We start from the raw sequence: 13,900 nt of genomic DNA on the forward strand, positions 1-13,900 counted from the left end.
GTCTTTTCTGTAAATCATTATTTTGTTCATTCTGGTGCTTACTGAGCAGGAAGCAATACTTACCCTCTCAATCAGTATTTCAAAGAATCCTTTACAGAAGTTTCTGAAAACACCCATCATTACCTTCCCCCTGAAAGGGGTGGTTCAGCTAGGCTTTTTCTATCAGCTTCTCACTTCAATCACCTTTATTTCCTTAACTAGCCGTGAGCACTGTGTGATCTGCCTGAATAGCTTCGAATCTCCGCTAGTAAATAAAGGCTGTGGGTTTCACCTATTAAAAAAGACAAACACATTTAATTGTATCTAGAATTACTCCATTGCAAACTAAACAACAAAAACAAACACTTGTCTTTGAGAACTTTCTTAGTTATATCACCTTAGACACAGTATTGTCCTATCAGTTTTGCAGCTGAGAAAGGAAGCAGTTTTTTGTAAAAGTGCTCACAGGTTAATCACATTAAACAATTGGCTCAGTCACTGCATGGGTACAATAGATTTCAAATCCATTAGATAGCAAAAGGGAAGTTATTTCTGCAATTGTTCTCAGAAGAGAAAAAAAAAAGTAATTTTAGTGCAGGATCAACTTTTGATCTTTGCTTCTTCTGCTGCTTGGAATGGCAGGACCTGGATTGTTTGGCTCATTTACTTACTGTTTTGTGTAGGAGAGATGGAAAGAGGTGCCTTTCCAGAGTGTTCAGGCCCATATTTTAAATTGAGTCCTTTTTAGCTACCAAATCAATCAAGTGTATATGCTATCACAGTGCAGAACATTTCGGTGAAAAGGATGAGGCAGGAATATTGCACCTGCCATCACAATGAGCCTCCCTGACTTGCTTTCCTCCCTCCTCTCAGGAGTACAAAAATTTTGAATTCTGCTTTTGGGGTCACAGATTTGAGTTCTGCTGGTTCAGCTGCAGGAGGTGAGAGAGGTGCAAAGCTGAGGGTCATCAGCAGACACAGATCTTGAGTGGCTTACCCCTACTAAACCAAAAGACCTCTCTGTTGAATACTTATTTAGTAGATCAGTGACAACAGGGTACAGAGGCTTTACTGATCAGAAGCCACCTTTGGAACTCCACCCTGAAACCAGAAGCATGCCATTTGCATGCAGAAAATACCCAGCTTAGCACGGAGCTGCCATATCCTGCCCCAGCTTCAGCTTTCGGGTGGATTTAAGGTGGAGCTCATGTGGAGTGGCTGTGATGTTGCATCTCCCGGTGATGATTGCCCTGCTGATGAAAAGCAGCGTCTGCATGTAAAAGCTGTGGCGGCAGTCTGTTGGGCAGTAGGAAGAAAAAAAGAATCCCTGCTACTCAACGCTACTCAGCCCTTCGGGAATAAGAAACACAGTTCCTTTGCCTGGAGAGAGCCGCAGCTGCAAATGCAGCTCTCAGCTGCAAAGCAGAGAGGCTTTATCCCTGCCTTCCAGGAACGGACCAACATCCCGTGTATCACATCTGGATTAAGCTTTTACTTGTTTCTCCGTTCTGGCCCCCAAGCTCACCCCTGTGCCTGTGTTTGGCAACTGCAGCAGAGCTTGGCACTGCTGGCAGTACCTGGAGACAGCGCTGAGCCATGCAAAGGGAGAAGGTGGGAGCGTAAAGGGGGAGAGGCAGTGGCTGCCTGGGTCTGCTTCACCCTGCAAGACTCCCTACAAGCTCCCTCTGACAGGGACACCATCAGCTCTCCTGGCCAAGGAGGGATGTAACAACTCGTTCGGTTATTGGCCTCTCGCAGATCGGTGTCTGCGCGTGGACTGTGATAACTTTTGGGGTTACAATAAATTTATCACATGCAACAGGCTTAATTGTTGCACTGGAAATATGTCTTCTGCTTATCACTGGAAGCATGCCTCCTCCCCTTGCCCCACCCTCCCCTTAATTTTGAAGACCTAAGTTTCAAGTTCACAGCTATCCATACAGAAAAATAGCAGGACATGCCCTATCCTGTCCTGGGCACTCTGAGCCAAAAAATTAGAGAGCTGCACCCTTTCTCCCTCATTTAGATTCTTTTATGTGCATTTAAAATGTTCACATAAAGCTTTATCACACCCAATGATTTCCGAAGCAATGAGCAGTCACATTTACTATTAGAATTTTGAAGGACTGTAATTCCAGGGTAATTTTACCACTCCCTCTGACAGTCTTTTGTATTTCTGATACTATATCTGTCTCATAAACAAAACAGTCCAGAACATATCAATCGCACTATCAGCACAGAGAGGATTACTTAGGCACTTAGAATTTGCTCTGCACTCCTGGCAAGTCCAACATAGCAGGTAGCCAACCCATTTTACTGTGTAACAGGATTAACACTGATGGAAAAAGTGTTAGTACCTTTCTGGTGTTCATATAACCCAATCCTCCTATAAAGTTAAAATGCATAAAATAACAGATACCTTAGTTGGATATGTATTAAAAAAAACTCACAACATTACCTTAGAATACCTAAACCCATCCATTCTTTATGTAAATTTCAAAATTCAAGCTGAAATGGTATTTTCCCTTGTCCATCTTCAGGACAGTATGCTGGTCTGGTTTGTGAGCCCAGAAGTTTTACTATTCCATGTTTTTTTTCTGCCAGAGTAGAATGTTTTATTTCGGTGTATGTTTTATTTCGGTGTATTTCGGCAGACCATTACTTACAATGGCTTCAGAGCTTTGAGGCTCAGCACTTCTGGAAAGCCTGTTTGGGGAACAAACACTGAGAATCTCAAGCACCAGGGAATTCAATTTTGTAACCACAATGCAAAACAGCCAGTTGAGCTTTAACTCCAGGAGGTAAAGAGTTGTAACCAAACACCTGGAATTTGGGTTTGCCTGCCCAGTTATCTCCTCAGGCATGTAAATGTGAGCACTTTCACAACAATGAAATTAGGCTGAGACGGCAAAAAGTCGTAAAGACCGGTGTGATTGGTGAGATTATGGAATTGTTAAAGTCGGGAGATAAGCATTACATTCCTCTCGATATAAAGGCAAATTTTAATTCAAAACCCATGGGAAATATTTTCTTAGAACATGCCGACAATATTGCTAGACCAGAGACAGAGGCACGTCCCTGGATTGAGAAGTCATATTCTGGTCCTGAACAGCTCACAAGGTCCATCTAATTATCATCAGGTTATTATCATTAGGCAAGTATGGCAAAAAGGCATGACAAAAGATATTTCTTCATTGTGTAGCCAACATAATCTTAAGGAAAAATCCTTACAGATTTTTGATGCTGATCTGGAAAATCCATCCAAACAGCAGCAAAGTTTTCCTTGATGTGCAGAATCCAATATGCAAAAGTCAGAGCAAGAAGTACCAAAAGACAGTTCATGATTTCCTTCCACCTTTTGTAGCAAGAGATCAGGGTTGCAGGTCAGCCCATTTCTGCTGGACACTTGTGAACCTTTTGCACTGGGTCATCATCAGTGCATTTCCACTCCCTCCCCAGTGGGATTTCTGCACCCCAGGAAGGACAGGGATGACCTTGATGGTTACACCTGGAGCCTGAGTGCAGTCAGGATCACTTGCAAAGCATGCTTTCCCACATATCCCCCTCTGATGCTGGTACACATCTCATGAGCTGAGTAACTCTCAGGGGGGCTTGGTCCAATTAGGCATCCATAAACCAAGATGTGCTCCAGTGTTGTGGAAGCCAGCACATGCAGGGTGTGCTGCCATGAGCTCTGATGGATTTCTTGGAGTCTTATAGTGCTCTGTACTTTTCTAAAAGCCCTGGTTCCATTGACATAGAAGTATATAAGGATTTCAGCTTTCAACTTGTGGTAGGGAAAACATGACATTTGAACCCAAAGATTTGGAGGAAAATGAATTTAAACTTCAGTTCCTGTCTTGAACACCTGGTTGCAATCCATGATAGAGTGACCCATTGACTCTGTCAGTGGACAAGGGAAGGGCTATAGATAACATTTATCAGAGAGCATTGGCTAAGACCTCAGAGTCCCAATTGAATTCAGGGTGACAGGTGGTGTCCTCAAGGGTCTGTATTGGGACTAGTGTTATTTAATACCCTCATTAATGATACAGACAAAGGGGTCAAGTGCACCCTCATCAAGTCTGTAGATGACACCAGGCTGTGTGGTGCAGCTGACATTCCTAAAGGACAGGATGCTGTCCAGAGGGATCTGCACAAGCTCAAGAATGGGCCCACAGGAATCCCATGAGGATCAACAAGGCCAAGTTCACGGTGCTGCACCTGGGTCAGGACAACCCCCAGTATCAGGGGACAGGCTGGGGATGAGCAGATGGAGAGCAGCCCTGTGAGAAGGACTTGGGGTGCTGGTGGGTGAGAGGCTGGACATGACCCAGCCATGGGCACTCCCAGCCCAGAGAGCCAAACGTGTCCTGGGCTGCATCCAGAGCAGCGTGGGCAGCAGGGGAGGGAGGGGATTCTGCCCCTCTGCTCTGCTCTGCTGAGAGCCCACCTGGAGCCCTGCATCCAGCTCTGGGGCCCCAGCACAGGGAGGACATGGACCTGCTGGACTGAGTCCAGAGGAGGGACACCAAGATGATCAGCTGAAGCACCTCTCCTATGAGGAATGACTGAGAGAATAGAGTTTATTCAGTCTAGAAAAGAAAACACTTTGCAGTGACCTAATTGCAGCCTTCCAGTACCTAAGGAGCCTAAGTGAGAGCTGGAGAGGGACTTTTTACAAGGACATCTAGTCCTAGACAGGACAGGGGATAATGGCTTCAAACTGAGAGATTTAGATTAGTTTATAGTAAGAAATCCTTTGTTATGATGGTGGTGAGACAACAGGTTACCCAGAGAAGTTATGGGTGCCTCATCTCTAGAAGTGTTCAAGACCAGGTTGCAAGAAGCTCTGAGCAACTTGGTTTAGTGGAAGGTGTTCTTCACCATGACAGGGGGATTAGAACTAGATGATCTTTAAAGTCCCTTCCAACCTAAACCATTCTATGATACTGTGATTATTTATTAAAAATTCACTGTTACAAGGTAATACCTTGCCTTTCAATTTGCTACTGTTTCAAAGAAGGAAATATGGGGCATAATGTCACAATCAGATATGGCTGTGCATGTATTATGTTACAAAGGCAAGACACCCATCTAATTTAACTACAAGCAATTACATGTAAGTGCTCACTCTTCTGGGAAGCTGCATTTTTGTGGAGTTCACCCTAGATGCCTTTTCTTTATTTGTGAAGCCTGCTTATACAAGAATGAACTACCCCAAACACACAAACACAGCTTGACATGACCATCTTCAGGGCATCTGATGTATTCCTGGCATTCAGAGATATAAGGCACTGCCAAAGAACAAGGAAGCAAAAGAATCAACTTGTTACAAATGCTCAATAGATAAGGTCCTGGGATTTCAGCCATTCCTGAAAATCTATTTAAAGAGAATTGATGGGTGATCTGCTATTCTGACTAGTCAAAAGCTTGAAAATAACCAAGAAGTCATTGATTTCCAAAAGGTTAAAATAAAGCTGCTCTTAAACTCTGCTTCCTTTGTGCAATCCTGAAAAAAACTTGGATGCAAGAAAGGATGCATCAACTTTAATACTAAAGAAGTCAGCAAGATCACTTCCAATCACCTTTGGGGAAATTCAAGCTTGCTTTGCAGTATACAGAATTTAGTCAGATAGCAGCTTACAGAAGCACTTTCTGGTTTTAGAGTGATGAGTTGAATCTCTTTGTTATTTCTGTCAGAAAAGAAATTCTTTTCTGCATTAAAGAAAAAAAATCTTATGGTAGATGGAGAGAAGCAAGGAACTTGATCCTTTTTGGGTTTATGTTTTATTTTACTCATGGTAAGAAGATCTTGCTTCTCAGAATCAGATGAATCTTCTGGGACCTTGTCTCTTCCATGCCTGATACCACTGCATAAACAGGCAACAGGTGAACTGTTGTATATATAAAGATATATGTACAAAGCTGCATATATATATGTATATATATATATATATATATAATATATATTTCAGGTGAACTGAAAGCTGGATAAGAAGGCAAGTCTCTCATCTGAAGGCTGTTTTAACCTCCTCCAACAACCTGGCTGTTACAATGGAATGAAGCAAGAAAACCGTCTTCCCTGCAGATAAGTTGAAGAGGCACCTATGCTGGTGTAAAACCTGTGCCATAAACAAAATCCCTGACTCTGGTACAGCACCTGTTGTTTAAACTACACCACTGCTCCTGCTGCTCCTTACGCTGCCTCAAGCTGTATTTCTCTGAGGAAGATTGACTGAAAGCTGGGAGCAGACTCCAGTGTGCTCCTGTGCCTATTAAGAGTCAGTCAAATTTAACTGCCAATAAAACCAGTGGGAAACAGAAAAATGTAGGTGCAGCTATTTGTTCCCCACAACCTTTCCTAAACAGGTCTAATAATGTCTATAAGGTGAGCCCTGCCCCATCTTTCTGAAACCAGTCACTAAATGTGCTTGTCAAAAGTACTTGTGTTCTGTTCTGTAAATAAATGCCAGTTAGCAAATGCAAAAACATAGAATGAAACAATGTACACATCAATAATATAAAGTCTTTAAGAAATGTTTCTAAACACAGAGATAATGGCAGTATGTCAGGCATATTGTACTTACACAGAGGATTTCTAAAAAACAGTATTAGTTCATGTATGAGTGTAAGACAGAATATATGAATTGGGCAAGAAACATAGCCCTGTGCAGCTAGACGTTCATAGAGAACTCTCAAAATTCATAAAACAAACAACAAGAGCTCTGAGGCAGTGTCCTGTCACCGTGATCTGGAGCATACTCCAGTGTTCCTTTGTGCCCTAGACAGCTTTCAGCAGCAGAAGGCATGCACTGTGAACACGTGCCATCACTTCCCGCACAGCTCCCAGACCCAGCAGCAAAAGATGACATCAGCACACGCCTTAGAGACTGCCTAGCACAAAGCATACCCAAACCCTGCACAGAGGGGCTGTGCCCCTCTGCTCAGCACATCTGGAATTTCAAAGAAACATTTTGGGTTCCCCAAGAAATGGGAGATATTGATAAACTGAGGAGTTCGAACACAGGATCACACAGATGTCCCAGGGATGGAAGTGCAGGACATCATGGGAAGAAGTGGAGGAAACTGATATTCAGCCTAAGGAAAAGGCTACAGCAGGCTACAATTTTTAGTCAGCCATTGAGCAAGAATCAGCCACTTGAGCAAGAGGCACCTCTTCTCTGAGGTGCATGAGGAGATGGTGAGACAACAGGCATGAGCCGCAACAGGGGAACTTCTAACTGGATATAAGCAAAAAATTCTTTGCATCATTGATGCAGACAAGGCCCAGATAAAAGGTGATGGGACCTCTGACTCCGGGAGATATTCTAGAGTTGACAAGGCAACCTGACCTCACTTTAGTGAGTCATGCTTTGATCAAGGGGTGGGACTGGGGACTTCATTATGATCCTCTTCTAATCTAAATTTTTCCACTCTTTTTATGACCCTCAGGTGTGGATTTTACAGTTGTTTGATTTGGGGACAAAGCATTTCTGAGCTTCATAGCCTTTGGAGTAATTGAAAGAGGACCTATTTTGCATGTCTGTGAACTCGGCAGGGGTCTGAGCATCCTCTCACTCAGCCACTACCACTATCTGCTGTGAGGCTTTTAGAGCCAGAACTTAATGAAATTTTGGACATGAGATACAAGTTTAAAAGACCCCAGCCCACTTTTTCCACTGACAAAAAAACTAAGTTGTTTGCCCTTTTCTTTTGCTAGCTCCAGTCCCTATTTTCTGTGGTGGCCCTGATCCCAGAGCCTGTCCTGATCCTCCCTGGCAGCAGGCTCAACCAAGACAGGGATGCAGACCCTGAGGCTGCCTCCCACCCCAGCGTCCCCTGTCCCAGATGTTCAGTAGCAGGGCAGAATGGAGGTGCACCACAGTGGTGTGGGGCAGTGCCATTCTCCCCTGGCCCCTCTACAGTCCCCTCACTGCGAGGGGGCCGCTAATGAACCTTTGGAGCCACTGCGCTGCCCAGGGAGTAACAGTGTTGGGAGAGGACAGCTGCAGAGACCTTATCTCTGCTTTATCTCTTGGTCCATCCTCCACCCAGGCCTTACCCTTTCCCTTCTCTCAACCCCACTCACACATTTCAGTGCTCTGTTGCAGCTCAGGCACTTGCCTGTGCTCTTTTCAAAAAGAAACCGCTCATCTTTTGGTTTGTTACATGTGCACTGCAGAAAGGGGACCAAAAATGAAAGGGAAATATCTCTTCCACTCATTTGTAACTAAATTTTTCCAACTAAAACACCAGGCACATGCTAATCTCACTCTTCCTTGTTTAACATGAAGCAGAGTATTGGAATAAGCTGGTAGGACACAGTGCAGAAAGCTTGTGGGCAGAGCCACTGGCCAGAAAGATTTGGTTTCATAGGTGTGTTTCTTTGACATGAAACATTATTATTATACTGTAAATGGTTTGACAAGGCAAACACGCACAATTGCTTTGTCGGCAGTTGGTATGGATGCTGAAAGCAGAATCCCTTTGCCCATCCCTTCCACAGCTCCTGCCTTCCCACAATACTCCCAGTACAGAGCCTGTCTAACATGTTATTTCATATGAAGAGTCCAGCCAAATGAACCATGAAACAATGAGAGAGGCAAAAATGAAGCAAGTACAAACTGTGCCCACAGCAGCAATCAAACAGGTTGGGAACTGTCTGCTCCTCCTTCACGGATGCTGTGATGAAGACCTGGCTGCATCAGTGTGGCAGAAGGACTCTCATGAACGTTTTTCTCAGAAGGAGGAAAGATTAGAATATCAAAGAAATAAACACCCTCCTTTGCCCTTTTTCTTCCTTGCTGACCCAAATTCCCTTTCTATTTAGTTTCTAGCTCCATTCTCTTTGCCGGACACAGCTAAAGAGGATCTGTGCCTTCCCAAGCAGCCCACCATGGACCAGTCCTGCACAGTGCCATTCCTTAAATGTAAAGGGGTTTTGGGGCTGCCAGCAGACTGGCCTGTTTTCACAATCAATAACTTATTCTTAGATTTCCTGCATATTCCCAAGAGCTGGGCTACCCAGCAGAAGAGCTGAAGCTGTCTGGGAGCTGGATGGTTTGCATGGCAAGTCTTACATCTACAGAAGGCACCACAGCTGTCCTTACCTGGGCAAGGGCATGAAGCCTCCAGACTTCTTTCCCTTTGGTGGCTAAAGCCCACTGGAAAGCAGACTGGGGGGGTAGCAAGGTTAGGGACCCTCAGCCAGTTCCAGGATAGTCCTGGAAGATGCACCCCAGCACGCCATGGTGTTCCAGTGTCACCCACACACTGGTGTAGGTCTGTTCCCCAGAGCCTGGCAGGAACATGTCCTAGCTGCTGTGTGATGCTGGCTTTGGGGTACCCCTCCTAACAACCTCTCACCTGAATATGTATAGACACTCACAACACATTTTTTGACAGCGTTTTCTACTTAGGGGAAGGGTTCAGTCACTGGAAGGAAGGGCAGTGCCCAAAGGCTAGGAATTCAGGTAGTCTGGTGGGACATCTGTGTGATTGGGACCTTTTGTGTGATTGAAATGGGTCTGACTTTGAAGGGATATAGGTGAGGATTGTTTCAGGAGTTTTCCAAAGGTGCTCCCAGGCCTGGGTATTGTTTGGGAGTGTCTGAGCCAAAGCAGTGGCAAGCACAGAGAGGGACACGACACTGAAGTAATGGTGGTGGTATAGTCAGGCCAGAACCCAGGTCCTGCCACACTGTAAAACACCCATGCCCTGCCAAGTGTGGCTGATTCCACCCCAGCAGTCTCCACAGACTGAAAAGAGGTGGCACAGCTACTACCACAATGCTCAGATAGATAGACAGTTGCAGAGGTTGCATGAATAGTGTCTCCCTACACCAGTCAGCTTTCCTCCAGCCCTGAGAGTCTGGGTGCCACCTACCCCAGTGTTTCATCTCATGGCATGTGTTTCAATTGCTGCCAGGAGAAGGAGCTTTGTCCTGCCAGGATTTTGAGAGAAGGTTAATCTCCAATGACTCCTTGATCAAGAAAACAACTTGATCCCCCCAGTAGTCATGCATTTGCTGCAAGGAATAACAAGGGGGCACAAAACCTTTGTCTGTCCTTTGTGTTTGTTAAAACATTTCCTTTGATATGCAGCCACTGGAAGAAGCTCTCATAAGTAGAGAATCCCCTGCAGGACTGGGGGAGAGTTAAAGGAAAGCACAGAGCTTGTATTTAGGTGAAGTTTTTGGTCGTGAAGCAAAACTGGGGGATGGGAAAGGACAGGTATTGGGGATTTAAGGCCAAAGCTGCATACCTGCAAGTCTTCACTTATCAAAGGTGATGCATATCTCATTTCACTGCAGAGCTGCCCTATTGTTGTATGTGTACCTAAAGTGTCACCATAATGGCTGTACCTTGAATTGTGGGGGTAGCTCCTGGGCAAAGACACCAGAGAAAATGGTTTGAGAAAATGGTTTACATAAAAATTTGCTGTTTGCTGATTTCTGGGCTATTCTTAAAGCAGAGTTTTTCCTTGCCAGCAGTATTTTATGACTTTGAATGAGAAATTATTCTAACAGCAAGAGAGTATAATTCTGTAAAAAGCACAGGACATCTCACTAGCATAACATTCCTAGTAGAAAATAACAGACTACTGCTTCATCTTTTCTCCTCCTGCCACCCTGAGTGCCCATGGCTTACTTTAGGACAGACATGTTGGTACAAAGAGCAGCTCTTGCCTTGAGTGCCACAAGCCTCACATAAGAAGCTTCTGAATTCTGGGCTGTGCCAGAAAAATGGGGGCTGACTCCTCGGCCAAGTCCAAAACTTTGTATTTACAAATATTTAAGAAATGCTGAAAGCAGATAGAAAATCCTGCCAGCCTTCACCCATCTAAAAGCTGAATGCTTTTCAGCCTGAGCTGAATTTTAACACTCTGTTCGCCAAACACTGTGTCCCCGCTCAGCGATTTCCTTTGCAGAAGGCAACTCAGTAGCTCCATTTCTTTCAAGGATGTCTGAGAAGCCATTTTCTAACAGTAAAACTGACAGATTCAGCTGCTTTAATAACTGTGGTATTACCTTGACCTGAATTGCTTTCAGGGCTTGAGGATTCTGCTGCGACCCTCACATGAAACTGCTTGCAGGGGGAATGACTCCAGTGTTTGTTACCTGCTGTGGGGCCTCCAGGGTCCATTGCAAGCTGCTGCAAGAACTCTCTTCTCCTGCCAGATGTTTCTGCAGCAGCCTTCACTTCATGGGTCACAACACCTCTAAAGGGCCTCTTCTACTTTCCAGTCTTCCTAGTCCCACTGTAGAGCAGCTCTCATAGGTGCCCCTGCCTTAGAGGACACCACTGAAATGCCCTGAATCGTCTCCCTTCCTGTGGCAAATGACTGAGTTTTCAGAAGCCACCTGCAGCAGCAGCAACTCTTCACTGTTGTAAGCAGGAAAGAAAAGAGGGAAATTAAATAAAAGGTGCAGTTTTTCTTCAAAAGTGCTCTCATAATACAATTCTCTTCCTTGGGGCAGGAGGAGGGACTGTCTCTGTTTACAAGTGCATCTCGGCAGGCAGAAAATCAGGCAACATGTAAATGGTCACAACATCACTGGGACCTTCACTGAAGATGCCTAAAGGACCGAGGCCTGGACAAAAGATAAGCTGACAGTGGTGCTGGTTAAGTCTTTGCCAGGTCAGCATTTTTGTCTACATCATTGAGAAGCCCTCAGACAACCAGAGAAAACATTACATAAACAATCAGCAAACATCCAGTTCTCTCCTCATGGCTAAACATATCCAAACACACTTTTAAATCTTCTCTTTCACATGCCTCTCACAATGCCAACTGAGTAATATTTAACCTTTATCTCCCTGGCTCAGAAAGGAGATAGAAGAACTGGAAAAGGACAGAAATATATTGGGAGGATAATGAGAAGTAAGTAATAGCCAACTATATAAAGACATGCAGGTCTAGAAAAGAGATGACTAGCATGAAAGCAGATCCCCTCAGCACTGAGAGGCAAGGAGAAGGTCAACAGGCAATAAGTACTCGCGTGTCTCTCAGTACAAGAATAAAGAGGCAACAAATGAAACCAGCAGACAACAGCTTCACATTCAGCCAGAGGATTAATTTCTTCTTACCACACACAATCCAGCTGTGTGACCCATTATTGCTAGTTATTGTAGACGCAGTGGTCTTGCCTGGATTTAATACCCGTAAGACAAATTCACAGAAAGAGATGGACAGAATAACAGGAAAAGACAAAATCCACCAAAGCAGATATTGCTATGGTAAGGAGGATCCAGAAAACACTAAGGAAGAACATGAGACCCTCTCCTGGGGCAGCCAGCCACAGTGAACCATTCACTGAGAATTGGACTCAGCTGAACTGTGTATCTAGCTGGTCTGCTAGTTTCATTTGTTTCCTCTTTATTCTTGTTGGCCCACTTTATCCCTGTGCATTATTAATTACTCCATCACTGAAAACTGGCAATGGTAACTTCCAATCAGCACATTGCCCCGTGCCTTCTAAGGAATATGTGCCCTGCCTTCACATTACCTGCTGACAGCTCCTGACTGGAGGCTACCTTACTCTCGACTGTGTTGAAGAGATGTTCTCAACTCAGTCCATTCTGCAAAACATATTCTGCTTAACATGGAAAGGAGACATCTGAGGAGGGGCTGATTACAGCCTCCCACTGCCTGTAGGGCATTTCAGGGAGGGTAAATGCAGACTCTTTTCCGAGGTGACCAGTCACAGCATAGAAAGCCCTACAGAAGGGGCACAAGTTGCAAAAGGGTTTGGATGCAAGGGGAAAACTTCCCTTGAGAGCAGTGCAGCCCTGGGACAAGCTGCAGAAAGGTGGTGGGAATCTCTGTGCTTGAAAGTACCAAGCACTCAAGCAGATGAGGGCCTGAGCCTCCTGACCTAGTGTAAGCCCTGTAGTGAGCCCTGCTGGGCACTTACGCTTGTATTGAACACTTCCAGAAGATGTCTCCTGACACAAATCTCTGTCAGATTTTGGGAACCATATTCCATCCAGCATGACCAGCCTTGCAAGATAGAATTGATCATCCACGCTTAATCAAAAACGTAAGTGCTATTGACAGGGGTACAACATCCCCCGTGTGTGATCATGACAGCACCTCACAGACTTCATGGGTGGTTCAGTGCTCAGCCATCCCCTCCGTGACTCACACAGCACCTCTGTGCTGCTGCCTGCCCTGCAGTACAGGAAAGGATCTGCAAAAGGGAGCAGCTGTACCTGGCACATATGCTGAAGCACCTTTAGGCACTTTTCTGACTGTCTCATTGAAGAATTGTGTGTAGCAGGGGATTCCCACAAATGTCACAGTTGTTGCCTTGTCCATGGAAAGGGCAGGAAGCCATCAAAAATCATCCTTGGAATACTGCATGTAGCAGCCTTCATGTGGAGGCCTCTGGGGAATACTTTAAAGTTTTGAAGAAAACAGAAGGCATCTCTCTTGTGTCTAATTAAACAAAAGCGTCTCTACCAGTTCTCCCCAAGCTCAGTGACACATTATGCCAGGTACAGGTATACCAGACTGCACAGCACCATTTCCACTGCCCTATGGAACTGTGGCCCAGATAACAGGCAATTTGCCTGTTGTCCTACATGGAATCAGGTGGACAGTGGAAAGTGGCTCAGTTTACCCCAAAGGGAGAAAAACAGGCAACTCCTGTGATTCAGCCCTTCCTAAGACACAAATTCAAATAATTTGTAGCAGTCTCCCATGGACTCTATGTAGCAATCCCATGGACAGTTTAAAATACCAGCTTTGATGAGAAGTCTGGATTTTTGCATGGCTACAAGAAGTGAGCAAATGAATCACTTTAGAGAGACACTTCTCGGAGCTAACAAAAGAGCTATGGTATGCACATGAGATTCAGATCTGCAGCTTAGCTGAATCCCTTCATAAAATCTGCTCTACCTTCTCAGTAATAACA

Source organism: Agelaius phoeniceus, chromosome Z (genome assembly GCF_051311805.1).
Source record: "Agelaius phoeniceus isolate bAgePho1 chromosome Z, bAgePho1.hap1, whole genome shotgun sequence".
NCBI lineage: Eukaryota > Metazoa > Chordata > Aves > Passeriformes > Icteridae > Agelaius > Agelaius phoeniceus.